The sequence below is a fragment of the Pistacia vera genome, unplaced genomic scaffold (assembly GCF_008641045.1).
Source record: "Pistacia vera cultivar Batoury unplaced genomic scaffold, PisVer_v2 Contig327, whole genome shotgun sequence".
Classification (NCBI taxonomy): domain Eukaryota; kingdom Viridiplantae; phylum Streptophyta; class Magnoliopsida; order Sapindales; family Anacardiaceae; genus Pistacia; species Pistacia vera.
The window spans coordinates 10,589-33,767 of record NW_022196143.1 but is presented as its reverse complement, the minus strand read 5'-3'; positions in this window follow the sequence as shown (position 1 = coordinate 33,767).

Here is a 23,179-nt window from a genome sequence, read left to right as displayed (position 1 = left end):
ACAAATGATTGATTCATCACATATCCAACTCGTTTTTGTAACATTATTGGAACATATACTGCCTAACCTTTATAATCATGTCCGTCAATTTTTCATTGAAACATTGGATTATTGTATGCATATCATATATGTGGCAACTAATATCATTGGCCACCTTTCAAGATCATCACCTAACCATGTCATGTCCATTTTGCATTATTCATACTCTTTACTCCTTTTTTACCGACATTCAATTCCCAATTGTATTTAATGCTCAACCTTTTATGAAAGAGTACATCAAGAATCTCTATTCTTAAAACTTATCTTTACCTTAAATTATTTCGACTTTATATTATTAGATCGATATGTAGAATAATAATCTAACTTTTGGTTTCTCCTGATTAGTCGTGAAGTCATCCCAAATGATAATTATTCGATGTGGGCTTATGGCCAACACTGGACCTACTTGTTGCATTACTAGGATTGACACAGAATCTGACCAAAACTTGTCCAACAAATGCCCAAAAGTAATTTCCACGTGTTAAAAAAAGTCATTAAAATGGACCCACATTTTCACTACGTACCCTTTATGTCGTTACGTGGCAGTCATCTCGAGGGACTGCCATTCTGACCAAAAGCTCACTTGTGGCTGTGGATCACTTAACCGAAAGGCCTAAAACGCTACGTGTATTCTCAATGCTCCACGTAGGCAATTAAATCATTCTGACTCTGACCAACACCTAACTTGTGGCCGTGGATCAATCAATTCTATGCCCAAATGGCCACGTCAAATCTCAAGGATCCACGTGTGCAGATTTAGAGAATATGCTAAACGTGATGTACAGTATAAGATACTATGCAGCTGGCATGCTATTGTGCGCCAATGTAACTTTAACATTTCTTGATCCTTATGTTAATTTATATTCTTATCAGAACAATTGATCAAAAGATTGAAGAATATTTTGATCCAATTTGAATTATTGAAGGGTATAATTGGACCAATTAAAAAATCAAATTAAAACAATTAAATATAGAAAGCTTTGGAATAACATGGTATGATCAATGATGCAGTGTACAAAGACAAATTAGATATAGAAATAGACACGAAGCTTTGGAATTTTCTCCCTGTTTATGTATTTATATGCAATAAAATTAGAAACTGTTGGATTTGACAAATCGTTACTCCGTTTCCAAACTAATGTTTGATCTCATACATTAGTCTCATTGTTGAATTATTTTTCTTTTCAACGTCAATTTCTCAATTCTTCTTCTTATTAATTTAAGATCATAGTCTAATACGTTTAATGGGACTATAATCTTATGTTATATATATATATATATATATATATATTATCAAAAGCATGCTTAGACCAGATTTTGCATATTAATTCTTAAGCTCGTATCATATCTACAGCAGCAAGTGTAAAGAAGCAAAATAATTTATTGATTGCAGCTTCTTTAGGTTGGTACAAACGACAAACAACTATTATTTAGACGAATACAAGCAATAAATATGAAATTTATAAACAAAACGACAAGACAAAAAAGCGGTAATTTAAAAGCAAGTTGAAGGGTAATTAAGTAAAAATACACTTCAAATTCCCAACAGAAAACACACCTGAGATCATGGCAACAACGTAATTAAGTTAAAAACAAAACCCAAACTTCAAACCGCCTCACACACATATATAATAAGCAAGAAGTACGCACACAAACGCACACACCATCTCTGCCATGAAAGAACACTCTCTCTCTCGTATCCGCAAGAAACCCACCTCCAAACTGAAGCTAGTTTGTAGCTTCAATGGCGAATTCCACATCAGACCGCTTTCCAATAAGCTCCGCTACATTGGCGGAGAGGCGCGTATAGTCTCTCTTGACCGAAACATTTCTTTCTCCAAACTCCGTTTAAAGATTTCAGATATATGCCCCAACATTCGCTCCTTCACTCTCAGGTACCAGCTTCCTTTGACCGGCCGTTCGCGTAAAGACAATGAGGCTGACGACGAGATGCCTGTGGTGTTGATCGCGTCGGACGATGACGTCAAGTGCATGGTTGATGAGTATGATAAACTGGAACTGTGCGGTAAGCATGGGAGGCTTTGGGTTTTTGTATGTAGTGAAATTGAATGTGGTAATAATAGTAGGATTGAGAAAGGAGGTAACGAAGATTTGTTAAGAAAAATGGTTTTGAAACAACGCTTATTAGCAAAACAAACTAAAGGGGATTATGAGCATCAATTTATGGATTCGCATTTAGGACCCCAACCAAAGTTTTCAACTATACAAAGGGATCCTTATGGAGAGAAAATTTTCTTGTTTAATGGAATGGGAAATGACCGTTTGCATCCATTGAATCCGAGGGATGGAAATCTGCGAGTGGAAACAAATGGTCCAATGGAACCTTTAGTGGGGCGGTCTAGTTCAGGTTTGTGTAATGGGGGCGGGGGTAAAACTGGGAATACAGGTCAGTCTTCACTGCCGTCAAAGGAATTGTATGATTGTGGTGTGGTTTCTGTGCGTAATGGTTTTGATGGTAAGCATTTTAACAGTAAGGGGCAGGTCTTAACCAGTAATTTCAATAGGGAAAACATTATGCCTTGGGCTGTGAATTGTTGTTCAGTGAAAACTCACTTGCCATCAAATTGCAACAATCAGCACGTTGGGAGTAACTATCCTGGGAAATCTTCCTATTTTGGTGACAGGGTTTCAGGTTCTTGTCAGAATGGAATTCCAAACCATAGGTTTGGTGTGTATGATTATAGAAATCATCGAATTCATCCTTATTATATGAGAAATCATAGGAACAATTTTGTTGAGGCAGGAAACCATAGAGGTGTTAGACTTGATAGCACGGTGGGGACATGTTATCTTGGGATCAAGCCGTATTCAAACATCTCAGAGCAACAGCAGTCTATGGGATTATATGATCCCAGTTTGTTGAAGCTGTGGCCAGGTTTCGCAGAGCATGCATTGGAGGGTGGGGCGAGCATGATGGCTTCTTGCTTAAACAAAGGCATCTTCCCTTTTGGTATCCAATATGGGAAGGCGACTTTTAGAGAGCAGGATGCGCATGCAATTTTACAGTATGGAAATTCAAATACGGAGGAGAGTCATTTAGCCTACCATGATTTCTGCAATGGTCTGGTTAATCAATCTTTCCTGTCATCTGATGCTGTTAAGATTCCATCATCATGTGTAAGGGTGATGGAACCTCGGGAAGATCTATTGACTGGCTCTGAGTTTGAGAAGAATGAAGCTCTATATGACACTCTCCATGTGAATTTTCATCGAATGTCCACCAATTATGCATCCAATTGTAGTGATCTTGAGACTGAAAAACTCCTGGTTGGCTCACTGGAGAATGCTAATATCTCTGGTCCTTCAAATGAAATGAACCAAAGAAATGAAGCAGCACTAGGACGCAACTTGACAAATGGCACTAAAAATTTGCAGGGCGGAATTGCATCTTCTATGGATCTTTTGTATAACCTCTCATTGTCATCATCCAAAGGAATTGATACTCCCCAGAATTCTTCTGTTTCTGGCAGTGTTGTCTCTGATGCCTTGTTGAAGTCTGAACCAAAGCCTTTAGATCCTGTGGATGAAGGACTATCCAGTGCAGGCCTTGTAGTTGATGAATCAAACAGGTTCAGATCTAGTTCTTCTTCGCAGAATGCAGCTAAAGCAAGAAGAGTTGCTGTGCATGGAGAAGAAGTTCAGAAGGATCCTGGTTTATGCCCCGAAGGAAAGGTATTACTTAAAGATATATGATGATTTGAGCCAAATGAGGCAATATTATGTGCTCACTAGTTTCATTGATTGATAGTTGGATGCGGTTCTCATTGGCTTGATTGACTAATTGCTTTTTTTTTTTTCTTAGGGTGACACCAAATTGAGCTATAAATCTCCAAAGATAATTGGTGCAATCTCTAGTCACCTGACACCGTTCTTCGCTCATTTAACTGCTGGAGAGCTGCAGGTAGCCTGTCAAACATGTCTGATTTGTCTCTTTTTATCATTTAAATGGAATATGAAGACAGCTTGTAATTCTGTACTGTTCTGCAGACTATAAAAAATTCTGATCTTGAATATATAAAAGAACTTGGATCGGGTACATTTGGAACTGTTTTCCATGGAAAATGGAGGGGATCTGATGTCGCCATTAAGAGGATGAAACCAAGCTGCTTCACTGAAGATTCATTGGAGGAGGATCGACTGGTAATCATGCATATTTGTGAATTTTTAATTTTACCTCGTAATAATCACTCTAACTCAACTCCCAAACTATTTTCAAATTCTATCCAAAACAAACAAAACTCAACGTCCTAATATTGACTAAATATTCAGTTTAGTGTTGAATTTAGAGTAGCATTATGTTGCTATTCTGTCTGCATTTAATTTAGCCAACTGGTATCAATGTATTATTATTTAATCACATGCTGTTTTTCCATTTTTTATTAAGGCAATTGGATTGAAGAAGTCTTAAGAATATCCCGAAACCTTGTTTAGTCCTTGTCTCACAATTTGGTCAATGTATTAAAAAAAAAAACTAAAGCCCTGCAAATGGCATATCAGGTCAATGCCTGTTAATGGGCATTCCTTAACCAAACACTTCATTTATCCCTCTTCCAACTGAAATATTAAAACCTTGCTGCGAATGTCTAAAAGGAACTATTACCAGCACTAAGCTTTGAAATGTATCAATTCTTCGAATTAAACACCAACCTCAGGTAAAAGAGTCTTTTAAACACGGAGACATTACAGAAGTAAAGATAATGACTGTTCTGAATCATTCTCCTGGATCTAGAATCTTCGACGGGTCGGTTTTTTGGCCTATGCTTTTTATGATGTATATTCATGATAGTGACTTCTTCTGATTCTTTTGGGGGGGAAAAAAAAAAATTTATCTTTCATTTTCACCGATCTTATGCCTTATTTACCCTTATGTATATTGTTGTAATAACAAACAAGTGCGAATTGTTTTTGAAGGGCGTCAACCATGTTAGAAGATAGAGGTTTGATAATCTCTATGAGGTCGTGTCTTGACTTGGTTCTATAAAAATAAAAGATTCTGAATGATTCAATAGTAAGTATAAACTCATAGGAGTGGTAAAAACCTTTGATTATGGCGATGATTTGAGATATATTTTGTCGAGCACTATAGTTTATTTATCATGACCCTTAACATATATATATATATTATACTTTAAATCTTGAAAGACAAGAAGTAAAAAATCTGTACATTTCTTGTATTTCCCCCAATAAGATTTGTGTTTTTTTCCCGTTTGCTTTCATCATCATACTGTATGTGGTAGCCAATCGGCCCCCGGTCCGGAAGACAACACAAAAACATGACAAGACGCATAGGTCTAACATTTTCTTTCACTTAGGTAATGGTTATGTGAAAAGCGTCCTATATGTTAAGAACGACGTGCAGTTTAAGACATTGGCTGGGTCCTTTACTCGTTGGGAGACTTACTTTCCTCCAATAAAATATAATCATACACTATTGACATTTCAGAGCTTTAAAAAAAAAATCGAGAATTTTATAGTTTTATGAAGAAGATCCTGTTAAAGGACGGCTTACCCTTTGAAATAAATGAACACAGGAAGATTAGGTGAACAGTTCTTGGTGTTTCTTTTAGATGTTTCAAATTCAATTGAACTCACCCCCAACTTCACAGTTGACGATTTATAGAAGAAAATATTTGCCTTATTGATAGTAAATAACATAAAAATGGATACACCTTACTTTTCTGTAGGAAAGCAAACAGTCAACATTGGTTTTTCTCCTGGACAGTCAGAGAACAATTAATACACTAAGAGAATCTTTAGAATTAGCTCTAATGAGGACAAGAACTAACATAATTGCTGCTTCAACAGTCGTGGCCCTCATCTTAGTTATCATTTTGCTCGTGTCTCACTCAAACTTCCAAAGTTTTCTTCCTAATTGGCAGGGCAAAGATATCGCAGTGATCCTTTTTGTTTTTCGCCTATTTACTAATGCAAAGGCGTACGATTCGCAGAAAAAGTTGTGGAGCACAACTGACTCAGCATGCGAGAGCTTCGGATAGAATAATTGCTTCCTTCGAAGAGTTGCATGCGTTCCCATAAAGTACAGATTCAAGGAACTTGAAGAATCCACCGACAATTTCCCATCGTTTTTAGGCAAGGAGCAATCCGCTTCTGTTTTCCAAGGCATACTAAATGATGGTACTGCCTGTTCTGTGAGATTATCGCGGCGAGAACACCGCCGGCTAAAAAGAATCAAATCAGAAGTTTCAGCCTTGCTAGTGTGCAACCATGGTAAATCGGGTACGCCTTCTTGGTTTCTGTATGTTACCTGGAGGGCCTCGCACCTTGGTTATGAGTTCATTCCTGAAATGGTTCACTTGATAATTGGATTCTTCCCTGGAAGAAGAAGTGGTGGGAATTCCGAGGGGGTTGCTTGTCGTGGTAATTTAAGGTAAGAGTTGCCATTGCTTGGCCAAGGCACTTTCCTTAGCTTCATCATGATTGCAGTCAGATATTACAATCTTGACGTCAAGCCAGAAAACATACTTAGCGATGAAATTATCGAGCAATCGTGCAGACTTTTCTATCACGTTAATGCGAATATGAAAGCAGAGTTGGTATACTAACGTCCGGGCACAAGAGGTTTTTAGCCCCAGCGTATGGCTGTTGAGCGTGGAATTTCGGAAAATCTGATATTCTTGAGTTATGGGATGGTTCTTTAGAATGATAAGGAGGGCGAAGAAATGGTTTGCCTGATTGAACAAGGCAATTGACAAGTCCTAAAGGAATGGAATACTTTCCGAACAATTGGGAAGTAGAAAATAAAAGAAGGAAGTTTCTTATGGAGTTTTGTTGCCAATAGACTAGATTGAAATTGGACTGAAATTGATGAGAGGCATTGAAAGAGATTGAGTTAGTCGGCTTTTTGTTGCCTACGGATAGTGGCTAGCCCTGAGTCCTAGTATGGCTCGGGTAGTGGAAAATCTCGAAGGGCGTGGTAACAGTAGATGAGCCACACGGAGACCGAAATGTTTATTGTTGGATTTGTTATCATTGCTGAAGAAGATCAACCTGATTGTGGTGACCATGGCAGGAAAAAGCTTGCATGATTGTCCACCTGAAGTTGATACAACTCTTCCCACTACATCAACATGCTCTTACGCCATGTCAGTCCTTCCGGAAGGTAGCTTTAAGATGTTGCTTGACTTTGGTTCTCTTTTTGGTAATCTGTTAATTTTCTTTTTGAGGTTTCCATCGATATTTTACATATTATTTTCCTGACAAAAGTTATGGAAATATGAAGATTATAGAATACCAGATCTTTGAATCGATTCTCATGTCACTTTGTCCAATCCTATATTGGTTAAAACAAATCTAAATAGCTTTCCTGTAAAAAATTATTGATTTCATTTCCCTGTACAGTAACTCTAGAGTTGCTCACTGGGACCATAGAAAACAAACTGAATGGGAAGAGTGAAAAAGGAAAGCTTACCCCCAAAAATATAACACAAAGCAGCATTTTCACCAAATCAAGTAATAGAACGTTGAGAAGATTAATCGAGCTTTTCTTGCTATGCAGCATCATACTATGGAACAGTTGGCAAACAAAGGTAGTGACAGTGCAGGAAGATGTGTACAAAATGATTATCCAACAACCCAATAGTCCTAATAATATTGGCTTATTGAGTACTTTACTTGGATTTGAGAGGGATATTTCTATTTACTGGACCACGCATTAAAGTCAACTCTTTCCCCATCCTTGTTCTTATGTAAATACTCTATCAGAAACACCACAAACTGAAAGCTCCAGTTTTCCATATATTCTTTAGTCCAAAACAAAATTACACCACATCTAATCAATTTTGGGTTCCTAACTACCAATTAAAATGTAACCTTTTTTGTTTTCAAAATGATAATGATAATTATAAATTTTAAATTTAATAATATCATTACTTATTAAAAATTGTTTGAATTTAATTTAATTTTCTTACTTCTTTAAATGTTAACCCTCTTTTGTAAGTAGCTTATAAAACAAATTGGGATGGAAGACTCTTTCCATCTTGACTTGACATCATATCTTCTCTTTTGAAAATTGATATACCATACTTCACTTTTTTTTTTTTATTCTAATGTTATAATTACTAAATTATCCATCTTTATTTAGTGAAGTTGTTAATACAAAGTCTGTATCAACCAAGAATTCCAATCGAACCTTGGCAGGATCAGACTGGATTGTCACGTATTATGGATAATCGCGATAGACAATATTGAATGCATAAAGTAAATGCATGAACAATTTTACAGGTGTATTCGCCAGGTAAAAAATCTTGAGCCTACGTCCACTGTGTTTCATATTTGCTGTGAGCGCTTACAATGATATTTGGGTGGGATAGGGTCGTAAACCCCTTTTTCATCTTTTGGGGGTTTATCTACAAGCTTTGTACAAAGGAAAGAGCGAAAAATAATAAAAATATTACAAGTGTCTGAACTACATTCCGAGGATTCTCGGCAATTGGACTGTAATTGCGCCAAGATTGTTGTTGATCTAGTTATTCCCGCAATATCGAGATTTGAAGTTATCTGAAAATTGATTTGAATGAGTATTCGAGTTGTTCGTGACTAACTTGTGTTGGATCGAGTTATATGTTGACGAACTTATGTTAGTCGAGACAACAGGTTAAGTCGGACTGATTTGGGTCGAGCTACATCCTCGCAATACCCTAGCTTGTGGAAAAATTCACACACAACACAGTATTTTCTCATTATTTTTTTAAATTTTTCTTACATTAGTGTTTACATAGCTGAGATAAGAGAGTTTATATTTTAAATATTACCTTTCCCACAACATTTGATAATAAATATAACTAATTAAATTACCTTTTTTCCGTTACTTTTTAGCAAAAATATCTTATTGATTTGTCAATGATATCAATGAGTGATATGGACTGGACATAAATAAATATGAAATTTATTTTTTTATAAATAAACGATTATGAACAACTTTATACGCATTGATCAACGTCAACGTTCGACAATAATCAGACATAAATATTAGTAACATCCGTAAAACGACAAACAAAACAACAGAAGAAGACAAGTATTATCAGACCAGAAAGTTTGGGGAACCGGCTAGATCAAAGCCCAGACAGCTCGTCTTTCTTGGAGTTATCATATCGAACCTACCCTTCGAGGTATCTCTTTAACCCTAAACCTATTTTCCTCTAATTTTGATTCTCATTACAAAATATTTCCATTTGTTATCCTCTGTTTCAACATAAATCTTTCTTGAGTTGCCTTTTGTTAATTATATGGTTATTGTCGTCTATTAATTAGATTACTGCCCCCTTTTTTTGGGTCTAATTATGGTTCTATATTTTTTGGGGTTGTTTTATCTATAATTTTGGTTTCATTTTTGATATTACCAATGTTGAATACAAACCTTTTCTATTAGCTCATTTATGATATGTTGTTGTGGAACATCGTCAAATTGATAAGAGTGCTACATTGAATTAACTTCATTTACTTCAGGGTAATTATTATCTTGGTCCTAATCTATTTCAGGATTCGATCTCTTCTTACTGATAATTTTTGAGGGTTACATGAGCTTACTGGCCCTTCCATGAGTTTTTCCGGTTAGTTTTTTTTTTGCTCCTCGTTTTACTGTTTGGCAAAGTGATGGGTTACTATGAAAGTTCTTTTATAATCTTCAGCATTTTTTTATTAATGAATTTTATTCAAACACCTTTTAAGGGGGTAAACTGTTTAGAAGAGCTCTTGAGTTTGGAAGGACCAAGGTGAATCAGGCCCAAAGGTACACCCAACTACTGTGGTTGGCTTCATGGTCTTGGTGACAATGGTTCGAGGTATTGTCTAATTTTCATTGCTTGTTTTTTTTTGGCTTCTCTCCAGTAATTCTGTTATATTGTTTAAGATCAATTATTGGTTTTAGTTATGCATGCTCGCTTGGCAAACTTTTAGCAAAACAAATGTAGGTTGCAGTGTCTGAAATTATATAGGTTAATCTATCTGTATATGAAATGGTAGTACTTCATTTATCTTTGATCCTATTTGCAGCTGGTCACAGCTCTTTTGGAGACTCTTCTCTTCCCCCCAAAAACAATGTAAGAGTGAATCGCAATCCATTCTTTTGGGAGCAACTTGATTACTAAACTATCCTTTTTCACTTTCTATTTGGAAGAGGTGTTCTGTTTCCTTGAGAAGTTCGTACTTGTTGTGACTGTAACGTGGATGATTCAGATTAAATGGAATTTGGCCCTACTGCCCCTACTCCAACAATGACTAGTAGTTGTGGCTTCCATCCACTGCTGTAAATAGTTGCCCTTATTTGTAATTATTCTTTTAAATAAAAATCACATAATACGCCATGTTGCTGTCTATCAAAAGTTGTACAAATATTTCCCTAGGCACCTTGAAAAATGAAAGAAAAAAATAATTACAATATAAACTATACCAACCTCCACTCTCTCATCTTTGTTACCATCTTTGAAATGAGATTCAGTTTTGGAGTGTTAGAATGAAAATTTGCTTCAACATAATCTTCTGTTTTGAGACCTTAATTACTTTTTACCTGAAACGCTTATGTGATTAAATCAGGTTTGATGTGGGAGATCTTTCGAAGATGGGCCGATGATCTAGATGGTTTAGATTGCTGCAGCCTGCTGTGCCAATTTTTGTTTCACCTGAGCCTGCTGACAGTAAGTTTCTTCTTTCAGATCGTTTGGTATTTGATGATGCTATCCATTTGGCAATGCTTCATCAGTTTGGAAAGTTATTCTTTTAGATGTTTTTCGTTGGATGTTTTCAAGCATTTTGATTGTTGAGTTTGTTGATGCGTGATTTCGACACCAACACTCTCGCTAAGAGAGTCTTAGAAATTACACTTGGGTTGCCTTGACACATGGAGAGCTCTCATTCAGCCTTATCGTGGGTGGAAACTGAGATCAGGTGGTATAAAAATATCTTTGAGGCAGTATTGGCTTGACAGCGTAGTACACTTTGTTTTTTAGGCACTTTTGACTGATATCAGTGTGACTTTTGTTAGGCACCAACAGAGTGAATGAGAAAATTAATATCCTGCCACAGCTGCTTAAATGTTTACCTTCTTCAAGATGCCAAATATCAGTTTAAATTGCATATTTTATCTTAGCTATCTAATACAGAGTGCGAGCATATCCTCTAAGCTGTTCTGAGCCGAGACTTTTGTAACATAGACAGGCATTCGTGTCAGTCGTGTCATTTATAGGAGCACAATTCCACACATATGTTTTCCAATCTGTAATTCCAAGGCTTGTTCTTTTATACATTCATGCAAACTTAATATCATAATCGGTTACGTCGAGTTAATTTATGGATTCTGCTTCCAAATTACTCATAACTAATAGCTTTTGATGATTCAATGGGCATAGCACCTTGCATTGTGTCGCACGGATTAAGTTCAACTAAGAGGCTTTGTTTTTGCATGTATACAAGTATTTTGCATTGCTTTTGTGTAATGGATCCTATTTTCTCCTTATATCACTAATAGTGGTTCCACCAGGTTTTTTCATATGAATGTACCCTTAGAGGTGACTTCTTTTTCAAAAAGCAACGGGGGAAACAATGGATTAATTCCAACCCAAGCAATGTACTAATTACTCCTAATTTCATTTGAAATGCAACTTTGCCTTGTTTCTAGTTCTAATATTATCATAATTTTTCCTCATCGCTGTAACTTGTATTGGAGGCTTCAGTAGGGTCAGCCAACGTCACTATACTCTGCAACGCTGCTTCGCTCAGGAAAATATACACAGGGCAATACCATACCCTGCCAACTTAGTTCAGTTGTGGGACTAATTGCTGGCTTCCTTGTTCAAGTTGTCTTCATATTTTACCTCAACTTGATACTTGCTAGAATATTTCCATTTGCTTATGGTGCCTAATTTAATTGCTTTTCCAGGACTTTGAATAGCAAATTAAGAGGGATAAGGAAGCGCAGACGGGCTTCATCTTGCCCCTTTGCTTGTCCATGGCAAAAGGTCCGTCCTAACTATCTCCACATAGGAACACTGCTGGTTTTTTTTTGTCGTGAAAAATTTATATTCATTGAAAGGGTTTTATGTTATATCCTTGGCTTTAGGGTATACTTTCTTTTTTCTATGATAACACATTGTGTTATTAGTAGAATATAACTTAGATGATCATAAACCTTACCATTCACCACTTTTCATTATTTATCTTCTTTTTTGTTGCTGGGGGGCCTTGCTTATTGGAATATGTTATGCCCGTGTCAATATATGGTCATTGGGGGGGGGGAGGCTAAAATCTTTAATGCGGTCAAAGCTAATCCTATTTGTGGCCATATACATCCTCTCATTTTGCATATCATTTTAGATAGTCCCTTGGCTAGTTAATGTCTTTGTGTAGTTTTATTCATGATTCTTGTTTCATTGACAAAAACCTCTCATAAATTTCAGCTATTAGAGCTTCCCGTAGGGATGCAATGTGTATTCAGCATCAATAATGCCATCTGCATGTTTTTTTTTTTACAATACGTCACATAAAAGCAGCGCAACTTATTATTTCATAATACATTCCCCATTGGTTTTTGTAATGGAAGAAACAAGAACTGATTTTTACTACTTTATATATCTTCTTCCTTTATTTGCTTTGTCAAGCAATGAGTCAATGGTTTGCATCCGGTGCTCTAGATGTTCAATCACCATTTTCATGGTCTCGTCTTCAACCCTAATTGACGATTTGCCCTAGTTTCAGCACTGGCCATGTGTAGTTTATGGTGACAATTGCCGGTCTTAACAACATTGATTTGGCATGGTTGGTTGCAGGTGAGACGTGGATTCAATATAAATTTGTGAAAAGTCCTCATATCCTTGAATCAAATGGGTTTCGGGATTGACATTCAAATCTACAATGGGTATGTACCCCAGGACGACGTCTTTCTTGTTTGTTTTGATACCTTAATTATTGTAAAATCTGATGCCTTTTTCCTTACTTGACTGATCAGCTTGGCCCTACACAAGCCCTGAAGAGATGGATAGGTTTGTGCTTGGCTCACCTCTAAATTGGGTACTTGAGGGGAGCTCTCATAACGTGACACACTGCAAAGCTCTGATTTCATAAATTGAAGAGGAAGCGAAAATTGTTGATGGTTTCAAGATACAAATTATTAGCTTCAAAAATGTTCTGGTTTGGTATACATGCTATAGCGAACTTGGTCCATGCTTTCCCTTATTTAGTCCTGGCTATTTCATGATTGTTTTTAACTGTTGGATCTACAAGAACCTATTGGTAATCTTTAGAGGTGTGTCGTTTTGGTCATCAACTGGTCAGACTTGCTTGTCATGAAGTTCCTGGACGGTTATTGCTAAGATGCTATGGTGTTAACTTGTCTTTTTTTTTCATTTCCATGCAGCTGGCTGTGACTTGCTGATTTTTTTTTATTTGCCTTGCCAACCTTCTTTGTATCAGCCGTGATCGTGAAGAAATAAAATAAAATAATTGGGACTTATAACAACTCTAGGGACTACATTTTCTTCTTGACTTTTTCATATTTCTGTTTTCTTTTGCCACCTTTTTCAGTAATAGGGAATGAAGATTATGGTGCAAACTGGGCATAGCTATTTATCTTGTGCATTCATCAGGAATATACTATCTTATTCTTAAGTGGCACTTAGCTTTTGCCAGTTTCTCTATCATTGCCAAACGACCTCCGTTTTCAATAAAAATGGACATATTAAAGGACGAATATGCGTTTGAATTTCGCAACCGCCAGACTACATTGTTAAATAAATAAAAACCTGGACCATAGTAATCGGTCATCCTCAAAGCCCATGCCCTCAGTAAAACGATTGCCTAAAAATCACCTCCACTCTCCCCTATTTGTTTGAATTTGTAGTTACTGGCTTGAGCCTGAAGAGTTTGATACGTACTACGTTGGAGCCAAAGTTTCATAGTTCATACCAACCATCAAGAATGTAAGGGGGAGCCTCGAGAGTTTTATCACTTACATATTGAGGACTGGCATCAATTACCGTAAGTTGTACAGTTGCTTATAAATATATAGATAAATAACATTTTCCCCCCCCCAAGGTTTGGCGAATTGGCAGTTCTCCACAACCACAACCTGACTTTCCCTACATTACAGATTTCTACCACCTAACATTAATCTATGTTACTTTTCTCTCAAATAAGCCCCCACATCTCAAAGTTCTCTCAATACCCCTAGAGGAGATCCCGGCCAAGGCCAAATCCCAGGCCTAATTCCGACACCATTGGACCTCCCTGACACCATCATCAACATCTCCCCTTATCTCCTCACCAAACCCTTAACTTTTCCACTCATCTATTGCACCTCGTGAGTGCCAGGAATTTGCTGGAAAGGTGAAAAACGCGAAAACCTAAGGGAGAGGCATGACGTCGACAGACATTGCGTCTAGCGAGGTTGGGGGCTTTGTTTGGGGGAAGCCAACGAGCTATTGTGGTCTTGGGGTGGTTTCCCGATGTGGGACCACTAAATTTGGATGAAGCCGATTGACCTAAAAGCGACGGCGACGATTTGGAGGGGGTTCAATAAGCGAGGCGGTATGGGGTTTTGATGTGAAAGGTTGACGGGTTTTTGTCATGTAGTATCAGGAGAGTCGATTGTACCAGAAACAGGTCAAATGTCTTCAATCGCCGATTGGGTGAATTTTGGAGTGAGGGTTTATTTTTTAAAATTTTCTGGTGGGGTGAATTTAAGAAGTAAAGAGTCATTCTAATTTTTTTCATCTTTGAAATGACAATTTTCAAACCCTTTTAACTGTTAGATTAAACATTTTCTATTACATTTAAGGGGAATCTGGATTATGAAACCAGGGTGTACACTTGCCGATTCACACAACCTTGGGTGTGGAAAAATGTCATGTACTCTAAATATAATGCAAAATTTTCGTCTAGATTCCAACTTGTTCATTGCAACACTAATTTGGAGCAACTATATTCCTTCAGGTGCCCTGATAAGCATGTAAATTTTTGGCGAGCTTCTCGGTATCACGGTCCCCCTAGAAACTACATGCAATTTGAACATTTCATATGTTTATGAAAAATGTCTATGCCTTCAAATCATGAACTATTCAACATTTGAACAGTTATTGATATATTGTTTCATACTTCACAAGAGCTCTACAAAACACTAGTACAAAAAATCAATTTACCAAAAAACAAGTATTTTCTGTTCAACAAATTCTTCACCCCATCAAACCAAAGAAGAATGGGAAAGATAAGAAAAATGATTGAAACAATGATAATTTGGAAAACAACAACATCCAGCAAGCACTCACGTGTGCTACCGATGGTAAATGATCTCCGGTAACTTTACCTCCCAAATGGGTGCAAGAGGCCATTCCGAAGCAAGTATCTACTTAATATGATAATAATCGGTCAAGGGCAATTTGTTTCCCTTGAAAGCAACCACAGTTCACTTCTCCCCTTTCTTTACAAAAGCCACTTCCCCACTGGCCAGCTGGTGGTGACACCAATAGTTTCTCTCCATCATCAAGCAATTTCAATGACTCACGAGGGTGGGGCTTTGACAGTGATTCAGTACCATCTTCTTCAGGAAAGAATGCAGAAAGAAGGCAAAACCATATGTATGGCCAATATTAGACCAGTTGAAAAGTAACAATTGACTAAACTTTAATTGAACACTATTCGAGAAAACTATTCATGATATATCATATTTACCCTACACTATCGTGGTACTCCAGTAGCTGCTTAACAGAAGTAGATTGAAGGCTTTCAGGAGAAGACAACCGCACAAACACCTGAATTGGAACAGACGTGTGCCTTCATTTAAATTTTTCAGATGGTTCAGCTTTTGAGTGTGTAAAGAATTGTTAACTAGTTATGGAAAAGAACAGTAAACTTCAATTCCTTAAACTAAGGCTATATCGTTTGAAAATCTAGGAAAGGCAGATCAAAGCCCATAATTTGAAACTCAATGTATTCTGATGATATATCTTTAATTGGGCATATTATCCCCAATTTGGCGTCGGTAACGAAATCCTTTGGCTGAGACCTCCAAGGTGCAGCTACTCACGCCCCATATCCCTTGGTTTTAAGGCCAATACCATCTCCAAAGTGGTATTATAGTTGTCAAGTTGCAATGTGTTACAGGAATTGGAAGATCACTAACAGGAATGAACTTTTTGTACCTATCCGGGCCAGCCGATTTCCCCACCCAGGGATATGTTTGCCTGTAATGTCCATGCGATTATTTCGATCAGTAAAATGGTTGCAATTCGTTGAATGATAATTAATAAGTATCCCTGTACTCAGAAGCTGCAGAACTCAATAACGTCCGGGAGTTCAGAGGAAGGCATATTTTAAGCGACCCATGGATGTAAGATCGGTAATAATCAGGTCAGCTCTTTGGTTCTACTTCAAAACTCCGGGCTAACTTGAAAAAAAAAAAATCATTTGCTCCCAAACCATACTCCGTCCATTAACTGTTCACACAATAAATTCAGATGTTCTAGTGTATTGAGCTTTAAAGGCCATAGAAACAATAATGTATTGAACCAAAATTCACAATATAAGAGTTCTTTCATTTTTGGCCTAGTGTATATCACAATGAATTTAATTGATCAGAAACTCTCTGGTATGATGAACATTCCCTATATGGACTCTAGCGGATCATGATGAAATGTTCTCAGTACTCTCTCCCCAATTCAACGCAATATCAGTTTCTAATTAATATCGTTTTCGTGAATCTACAACATGTATCAGATTCACTTTCATCCCCCAATTTCCATTATATGTTCCACACTTCTACCATGCCTTCCTCCAGGGCCCACATCAACCATAACAATTTATTCATTCCATATCCAAGTCACAGGATCCACAACTTCTTCCACTATTGTGAGTAGATAAAATACTTAAAGTTTGGCAATGAGAACAAGTTTAAATCCATTGTCTGAGGCTCTAATCATTAGCCCAATTCAAATACTATTTTGTCCCTGTTGAATCCAAACAACTCACCATTTCTGCACTCAAACCTGGAACCAAAACTCATTGTTTTAGGCACCAAATATTTTCAAGGCAACTGACTCTATTGCTTTGATGAAGCATACAAATTTTACCTGGCTTCAAGATTGAGATTTTTAGGCACGATAATTAAAACTTCTTTCGCTCTTGTTAAATAAAGTCCATAGGGAAGTTACAGTAATAAAAAATAGTTTAACATCAATGACCAGCCCTCAAACTTCCCCTTTTTTTTTGGCCCATTTTTTTTTCGAAAAATAAGAAGAGAAGGCTTGATGAACTGTAAACATTGAGAAGCATGTCTACATCCATGCAAAAAATGAAAATCAATCATGCAACACCGACCCCCATACAGTTGAAGTCTGAATTACCACATGAATTCAAATTTTTGACTCTTTAATCAGCAAACGGAAAAAAAAAAAAAAACTTTGCCCCATAAGAATCTAACAAATATAACAAATCCCAAATTAGTAAGCTGTAAAATTAAAAGCGAAAAGAGTGAAAAACAATTCAGAACGTGAATACCACATAGAATAACCCAACTCAAGCAAAAAGAATCAACCTTCAATGCCGGAAGTGAAAATCCCGAACACCAAACCAATAGGGATAATTATTGACAGGGGTGAGATCGTAAACATTAAAAACCACCTGGGTGTCCACTGTTGTCACATTATCATGTTCTAGAGTGGAATTGGATATGCTGCTGATCCCATTTCCTCATACAACTATTCTTCACACTACTCCACAAAGAAATAAACTTCTAAAGGGCCCCGCAACTACAAATCTCTTCTTTCTCGTCTCAGAGATGCGTCTCCATTCTCCGAGCAGTTGGACAGTCCAGAAAGGTTTGGGACTTTTGAGGAAATGAATGAAAAAGAAAGTTAGCTCTCTCTTTTCTTTACCATCTTTTTCCTTTTTTCTTTTTTGCGGGGGTTTTTTTCCTTTTTCTTTTAAAGATATATATTTACAAAAAATGAAAATGTGGTAAATAGAGTATAGCTAAGACGGTGGGAGATCATTTGTATATTGTGTACCAATAATGGTGCGTACTCCAATAATGCTCCTTTTAATAAGTGACAATTTAACCCAAAAAGCTAATATACTAAGAAAAAAAACGACACAAAATACATTGTTAATTAATATTCGATAAAAGAGTTGTAATCCACAGTCAAGATAAAAATAAAATTTCACAACTTTCTTACACATTATTCAAGAGAAGAACAGTTGGGACCAAAAGTCATAACACCAAGAATTGGGATTACACAAAACGCACATCAACGTGGCATGTGCTTTTAAATTTTTTAAATTGCCTGCGTTTGATCAGTAAATCCACCTGTGTATAATGTGTAATCGTCCTTATCTTATTTTCAAACCAATGCGGCGGTTTTTTATCTGCACATGGTCAAAGTCTATGTCCGTTGATTTTCCATCAAATGCCACGAGCTTTGTATTATTTGAATATTACATTACTGCGATCGTTTCGATATCATTTATTTATCACTGTACCGTTAACCAGTTCACATGTTACTTCTTTACTCTTAAATGGACATATTACAGGAAAACCATTATTGGTAAAGCAATAGGACTATGCCAGGGTAATTTGTTTTTAAGGGGCGTTGGTGACGGTAATATCGTATTATTGGGATAATGTCACTGATATTAACTTGATTTATCACTTGCAGTTTGTTCAAGTAATATAACGAATATGTACGGAATCTCTTCAAAATACAAAGTAGTATACTATTGGATAATATGGGCGCTAATCTGATTACTCCATTTTCTTAGGTATTTGAGATTACCAGATGTTATTCTTTTTTTTGTTACAATTCTACTCCTGTATTAATAAAATTTTGGACAATAATGCCCTCCTTTTTAAAATACATTTTAATAATATCCTATTCATTTACCCTTATTTAACTAAAATTTTTGGACAATAAGGTCCTTGATTTAAAACATTTAACAACACTGCACTCAGCCACCCCAACCAACTGGCCCCAGCCCCCACCGCCGCCTACAGCGGCCAACAACACCAAAGCCCACGCCTCGGAAACTCGCCGTAGTCCCTAAAGAGCAGGAAAGAACGCTTCGGTGGAGGCTCCGTGGAGTCCTCGTTATGGCCGTTTTCGGCCCATATTGCTGGCCGAACCACGCCCTGATCAGTCCAGATTGTAACGGCCAGATCCCTGGCCTATTATCGGCCGATCTCTGCCCAGATCTGGCCTGATATGCCTTTGTCGGCCATTCATAATGGGCAGCAACGGCCATATCAAGCCTCTTTGTCCCGGTGAGGTGCTGATGGGGACTTTCCGGAGACTTCCGCAGTGTTCTGCGTGGCGGCAGAGGCGGGGGTGATTTCTTATAAATTAGCGTTTTATATAAGCAGGTGTGTTTTACTACATCTGAAATATTGGGGGGTTAAAAAAGACATATTCAAAATTAATAATAAAAATAGTATTATATTATATTTGTAAAGGTGACATTTTAGTATTTAAAACATACCCCCCAATTTTTCCCCATAAACCAACATATTAATATAACATACCCCCTAACTAACCAAACACATTTTCTTAAAGATTCCCAGTAATCTTTCCAGGTAATCAAAATATCTTCCAGTAATCCAACATTCCCAGTAATCTAACTTCCTGAACCACACGCCCCTTATTTATTTTGATAGGATTTTTGAAAACAGTAAGAGTTGGGTGGTTATTACGAATAGGATTTGAAAATTAATAAAACACCCATTGTAATAACGTGAAAATTAACAAAACTACTCAACCACCCATTAAATACCAAGCAGCAGCCACCATCATTGAAGGTGGCTGGAGTCCCGTATTGGCAGACCAACCCCGCCAGGGTCTGGTCGGTCCCGTGTCCTATCTTAACATTTTCTAGCTAGAGCCCTGTGATCTACTAGAAAGGCCAATCTATAGCTAATCTAGTTGTTTGAGGCAGATCTGGCCGCGTTGTCGTCAACGATGGCCATATTGCTTCCAGTTGACGACTTAGCTCGCCCAAATCTGGCTTCAAGGCAGATCAATGGTGAATGACCCAAAAGGTTTAGATTGACGCTACTACCATAGATCAAGGCGACGTGAATGCCCCATTATACCAGGATTTCGACCACCTGCCGCGATGGTGGTCGAAATCGAAATGTGTGTGGTTGGAAGTTTTTTAATCATTTAGAACTTTTTGTTTGTTGTTGTTAGTAAATTAACAACACTAAGAGAGCATTTTAAATATTAAATACAAATAAATAAATTTTCCAAATAGGGAAACAAATGTGTATATTGACAAGGAGAGATATGATATACAAAATCCTCATCTCCTTGAAAATAGGCCCTAACATCATTATTCCTTAATGAACCTAGTGTTGTCCAGAATATGGGAGACGTTTGTGTAGAGGATGTTGAGTACTAGGAATCTTATATTACCTTCAAGTTATTATGAATCTTTACAAACAAAATGTTTTTGATTGTGGTGAGTATGTATATTTAATATGTGGTTAGAGGGAGATAAATTGGTATGTTGTTATTTTAAATTATTAAATGCCACTTTTAAATCTTAAAAATATATTTTTATATTATTTGTGAATTAATTTCTTTTACCCGCCAATTTCAGATTTAGCTAAAACTACTCTCGCTTTATACAAACTTTAAATTTATACAAAATCACCCCCACCCTACCACCGTGGACACTGCAATGTTTCCCGGAATTACGGGACCTGCCCCGTCCCATAGGGGCAGGGAGCTCGGTTTTCAGGAGGATCGAGGGTTGAGGGGGCGTTTTAATCACCCGTCAACGGGGATGGGGGGGCGGGGGTGGGTGATTGCCTTCTCCGACCCCACCCTCGCTCCCACCGGCTATATATAATAAAAATATATCTATATACTTTTTTCACTATATCTATATATTTCACTTAATTACACAATTATCTACCCTATAGATAACACTTATTTTCCCAATTTTCTCCTCACCCTAAACAATTAAGCAACAAGAACAACACCCTAAAACCGTTTTGTTAGTTATATTATGTTTAAACGATTATTATAGTGGTGTTATGTGGCCGAAAATTAACTATATGTGTTGGTAATGTTTCAAATTAATTTATGTTTTTATATTAAAATAACAGGGTGGGGACGGCCTCTCACGTTCCCCTTTGAGCCGGGTTTGAAGGGAATCCTGTCATCCCGTAAGGGCATGGGCGAGGGGGGGAGTGATTTTGAGGCGAGGATGGTACGCGTGAATGAGACCAGCGTCCCGTCCCCCCACCATTGCCATGGTACTAGCCCCCTTGCTTCCCCAGCCTCGAAGTCTCCGCAAGTCGCCGTGATAGCTCACGGACACGCGGGCTCCTGATTGAGTCGTTTTGGCCATATCTGCTGAAACTGGCCGATATAGGCAACAAAATCTTGCTGGAAATAGATCGATCTACAAAACGGTGGCCATATCGGGCCTCTGCATCACATATGGTTGTCACGACGACTCGCGTGACTTCCAATCAATTCCCGCGAAGCCTAGCTGGTTTTGGCTGCCAACAGCAACAACAGGTGGCTAGGAGTGGGTGAATGCCGAGGTAAGCTGAAATTTGTTTTTGATTTCAAAGAGGTATTTTTATCCAAAAAAATAATTAAATAAGGTGAAAATGGTAAAACAAGATTTCATGAAATAAATTTAAAATAAGACAGATTGTTATTAAATTTTATTAATAGAGAGAATGGAAATAATTATCAAAGATAAAGTAAAAAAAAGAATATAGCCTAAAATAATCCTTACACAAATTTGAAAAAGGTATAGATTACCTCAACATATTTCAACACGTAACCACTATTGGATTTAGAAGATTACATGAGACTTATATTACTAATAATCACCAATTGATAATACAGTAAGTATAGATGACTTAAACCCAATAATCCATAACCCCCCACCAACAACCCCTGAATAGCAACCACTCCAATTGGCCCACTAAGTTTGAACGGCACAACATTAATAAATTTTTCTTTAAACACATTCAAGAGCCAATTCCGAAAGAAGCAGCACCAACAAGCACAGTAAAAGAAAAGAGCTACTTCAGACAAAAAGATTTAGTGAATTAATAAGTCATTTTAAATTACATTGTTTTACACAATCTCCGATAAGTATCCCATCAACGCTCCAACAAGTCTTTCCACAGGTGTGGAAATGACCAAACACGTCGAGCATTACTTCCTCTTATCTCCATTGTGCTACCACCTCGAAACACACCACAAGCAGTCAAACCTCCCCGTTTCTCACTGATTGGCCATCATCAGCAAATACATGGAAAAAAAAAGGCACAGAAGTTGCATCATTTCGTACAGTGGAACTTCAACAAAAAGATTCTACAGATGCAGCAAAGGATAGCCATTAAGGTGGTTGTCGAGTTGTTTGCCAGCCTTGCCTCACTATGCGCCTAAGTGGAACTGATCCACCATCGAAGAGTCTTATCGTCGTCTCTGGAGATAGATCCTGGGTTCCTTCATAGCTCTCCCCCAAAGTCGGGTATGATCTCCTCCTAATAACTCAGTTTGCTCTGGATTTTGAAGTACTGGACCGCAGCTACTTCTCCTTGGATAGACCCAGGTCTAAAGACTCTAATGAGAAAAATACAGTTAGCCAACCCCCATCATCAATCGGCATAAATACTACTATCATATCAGCCCCTACCTCTCCAAACGAAGATGTGAGTGTGGAGCAGTCCCAAGGTCTCTCTGCGCCCCAATCTTCTCCAATTTATGCTGCCGCTCGGGTCAGCTTTCTGATGGTCCGCACAAGGATGTACAGCCTGCATGCTTTCTGAGATCTGTGTAGGTGCCACTTGAAATGCAATGTTCTACAGTAAGCGACGACCTTTCCTTTTCATCATAAACGCGAGCATCTTCCACAACTTCCAGTCTTAAAATGAGCCACGGCAAAGTGGCACACTATCTTGGCCCCCCCCCCCGGCGCTTCTTTCACAAGACACAGAATGTGCGTTGAGGCACCTTCCTCACTTTTCTTCTTGCAATCGTAACTGCTACTCTCGGAAGTAACATTGAGACATGAGTTTGTAGGGTTGGGTCTTCTTCTTGGATGTGGTTAGCATATCCTGATGAGGTTTCAGCAAATGACTCCGGAAACTGACAAG